This window comes from Durio zibethinus, chromosome 21, assembly GCF_047325235.1.
Source record: "Durio zibethinus cultivar Kanyao isolate XHJ-2024 chromosome 21, ASM4732523v1, whole genome shotgun sequence".
Lineage (NCBI taxonomy): Eukaryota > Viridiplantae > Streptophyta > Magnoliopsida > Malvales > Malvaceae > Durio > Durio zibethinus.
The window spans coordinates 19445295-19449514 of record NC_143182.1 but is presented as its reverse complement, the minus strand read 5'-3'; the positions used below and the strand labels follow the sequence as shown (position 1 = coordinate 19449514).

The following is a 4220-nucleotide window of genomic DNA, read 5'->3' as shown; positions in this document are numbered from 1 at the left end:
TAGTTTCATCCATTACTGTTTAGGTTAGGTATTTTAGAAGTTTACGTTTAGTATGTTAGGTATTCGATAAAATGCCTTAATGAGAATTGATGGCCTTGCATTTCAATTTTTAGCTAGTCTTTTAGGCAACATTCAATTCTATTTTAAGTCATAGTTTAGTGCATTTCCATGTCATTTTCATGCTTAATTTTTATTTTAGACATTTCACACATACTAGATTAGGTTAGAATTTCAATTAGGTTAATTTTCAATTAAAATGTTAACTTTCTTTTTTGTATTTTGTTAGGTTTATTTTTTATTTAATTTGTTGCTTCCAGGTTTTGTTTTTCATCTTTTTTCTATTTAATTGTAATTTTAATTCATTCTTTTAAATTTTTTTAATTTAATTGGAGTATTTATAGTTTTTTAATTTTAGCAACCTACTATTTTTAGTAGCTACTATTTTTGGTAACTTTTCATTTAAAGCTTTTCTTTCAATAATTAGTAGTTTAATTAAGTTTAATTATTTGATAATTTTTTAAAATTAATTTAGGTTAATTAGATGTGTAGGACCAAATATACCCAAAGTATTAAATTTGATACTTACCTTTAAGTCTAGAACTCCCAAACCCAAAGATAGGATATTCAAAATATTTTCAATCTGTATTACTTTGGTGACCTATATACTTACAACAATTTTGAAGGGTTAGCAACAAGTTTTTAATGTCATTGTTAGGGATTTGCGTATTTAAGCTAAGGTTAATATCAATAGAGACATGCTAGTTTGTGGTATGATTTTTTGTTTCTTACAAATATTTTTATTTTATTTGTTTATTTTTAGTTTTAGTATTTTTATTATTATTTTTCATGTATTGCCCTATGACCCCATGGTTGGTATATGCATAGGACTAAAAGTCTTGATCTTATTTCTTTAGACCTAGAAATAGAGAAACCCTTCAAAACCTTAGGAAAGAAATATTACGTAATGCTACCTCTATCCAACTTATGGCCAACCCACTTGATCATCAAACTTTACAGGATTACGCTGTGCTAAACATTGATATCTTTCAAAACATTATTAGGAGGCCAATAATTGAAGCAAACACCTTTGAGATTAAGCCTATCATCATCCAAATGATTCAAGGTTTTATCTAGTTTGGTGGTTTAGCCAGTGAAGACCCAAATGCCCATCTTGAAAACTTCTTGAAATTTGTGACACCTTTAAGCACAATGGCTTTTCTAATGACGCCATTCATCTTAAGTTGTTTCCATTTTCCTTAAGAGATAAAGGTTAAGAGCTGGCTTACCTCTATGCCTCTAGATCAATCACCACTTAGGATAATTTGGAGCATAAATTTATGACAATGTTCTTTCCCCTTAGAAAGACAGTAAAAATCAAGAACGTTATTACTACTTTCTGCCAACAAGAGTCTGAACCATTGAACAAGGTATCGAAAAGGTATAAGAAATTGTTCATAAGGTATCCCTATAACAGTCTTCCACTATAGCTTGAGATTCAAATGTTTTATAATAGATTATTGAGACACTACTAATCCATTATCAATGTTATTGTCAACGAAGCTTTAAAGAGCAAATTCATTAAAGATGCTTATGAACTAATCGAGAAAATGGTTGCAAACCACTATTAATGGACATTTGAGAGGTAGAATCCTTGAAAACCTATCGATATTTATGAAATTAATTCCATCACTTTTTTTACTGCTCAAATAGTAACATTTACTAAGAAAATGGACACTTTAAGATCTAGCCATACTCAGAACCTAATCCATTCTATTAGCCCAGTTCAGTCCATCAATCCTTTCTCTAGTTGCAAGATGTGTAAGGATAGTCATTTAGTTGATTGTTGTCCTATTAGGATAGAGCTTGTCCATTCCATTGTTCAACCTAGTAGGCAACAAAATAATCCTTACTCTTACATATATAACCCTAGTTGAAAGAATCACTTGAACTTTTCATAGACAAACACTTAGGGTCAATCTTTCAATTTTAAATCCTAGTATCTTTCTGGTTTCTCTTAACACTTAGTCCCTTAGTACCTCCTACACCTTTCTTCACCTTAGGGAAAAAAAACTCTTTTAAAGACATATTTTCTTTCATTCTTCATAGCCGAAACAATATGTTGTTGAATCAAACTAATCTCATCCAAAGTCAAGCTGCTGTACTCTAGAGTCAAGTAGTTGCCATTAAGAACTTAGAGGTATATATAGGGCAGATCGTTAGTACCTTTAAGTCTCATCATCAAGGTAACCTTCCCAACAACACTAAAACTAATCCAAAGAGGAAAAAAAAAAGCATTGCAAGGCAATTACCCTCAATAGTGGTAGACACTTAGTTGATCACCCTACCACACCATAGCATCCATTTCTAGTTTAGCTACCCAGCCTATCCTTATTGATGAGGAGAAGCAAGGGAAAAAAAATAGTTTAAAGAAAAAGACAAAACAGGCGATAGTGTGATTCTTCAAACTTCTCTGAAGAATAGTGTGTCTCTTACCTTAACCAGTAAACCAGACACCTACAAACCTCTGATACTATTTCGTCAAAGATTTTAAAGGCAAAAAATAAGCAGTAATTTGTAAAATTTTTAAAGATTTTTAAGAAATTGTATATCAACATCCCTTTTTTAGATGCGTAAAGCAAATGCCTAGCTATGCAAAATTCATGAATGAGATAATTTTTAGAAATAGGAGATTGAAAAACTATGAGACCATTACACTTACTAAGAAATGTGTGCCATTATTTAACAAAGCATTCCACCTAAACTTGAGGACCTTGGTAGTTTCACCATACCTTGCAACATTGGTAATTTCTTCTTTGATAAGGCACTATATGATTTTGGTATCAACATTAATTTGATGCCTCTATCAATCTTTAGAAAATTAAGGTTAGGTGAAGTCAACCCTATTAAAGTGATACTTAATTTAGCTTATAGATCTTCGAAGTACCCTAGAGGTATCATAGAGTATGTATTGGTTAAGGTTGAGACTTTTATCTTTTCAACTGATTTTGTAATCTTAGAGATGGAAGAGGATAAATAAGCACTGATCATCCTAAGTAAACCTTACTATTGGTAAGACCATTATTGATGTTCAGAAGGGAGAACTATATGAGTCTAGCATCAAAAGGTGAAGTTTAATACTTTTCAAGCAATAAAATCTCCTGAAAACTTTGATGAGTGTTTTAGGGTAGATATAATGAGTAGATTAGTTCATGATGCATTTTTAAATGATCACTCTAATAATTTTTATAAGTTTTCCTTTGATGATGAGTCTTATGATAATGTCCAGTGGGTTAAAACCACCAATTATAATCTTGAGGACAATTCGAGCCATTATAAGTGCTTTTAGTTGCCAGCCCTCTAAAACCCTTAATAGAAGAACCTCCTCCTTAAAACTAAAGTTTTTGCCTAATCAACTTAGTTATGTGTTCTTAGGAGAGAACTCTACTTTACTTGTTATTATCTCATTTACTTTGGATCTTGCTTATGAGAATGAGCTGCTATAAGTTCTCAAAAAGCATAAGAAAGCTATTGGTTTGTCCATTGACAATATTAAAGGTATCGATCCCTCTGTTTGTATATATAAGATTCTCTTAGAGAATGATCACCAGGCTACCATAGAGTACCAACGTCACCCTAATCCTATGATAAAAGATATGGTGAAAAAGAAAATCATTAAGTAGCTTAACATTAGTATTATCTATCCCTTTTTAATAGCCCATAGGTTAGCCTAGTGCAACACAAGTTGAAAAAAAATGGGTTAACTATTGTCTCTAATGATAATAAGCTTATCTCTATGAAGACTATTATCAATTGGCATGTGTGCATGGACTACTGAAAGCTTAACAAGGTGACCCAAAAAAATCATTTTTTGCTCATTTTTATTAACCAAGTGCTCAATCTATTATCTAGATATGAGTTTTACTATTTTTTTAATAGTTACTCTGAATATAACTAGATCGCCATCTCTTCAAAAGATCAAGACAAAATCACAGTTACCTATCAATATAAGACCTTTGCCTTTCAAAGGATGCCTTTTGAATTATGTCATGCACTTATTACCTTTCATGATGCATAATGGCCATCTTTTCCAATATAGTTGAGGATTTTCTTGAGGTATTCATAGATGACTTCTTTGTCTTCAAAGATAACTTTAAACAATGGTTAGCTCACCTTAATTTGGTTTTAAAGAGATGTGAAGAAACCAACTTGGTATTAAATTA

General features: G+C 31.3%; 1 pseudogene; it reads left to right on the top strand.

Annotated features, from left to right (window-relative positions):
- Positions 1 to 1343: 1343 nt before the first annotated feature.
- LOC149512964 (uncharacterized) lies at positions 1344 to 3680 on the top strand (annotated as a pseudogene).
- The last annotated feature ends 540 nt before the right edge of the window (positions 3681 to 4220 follow it).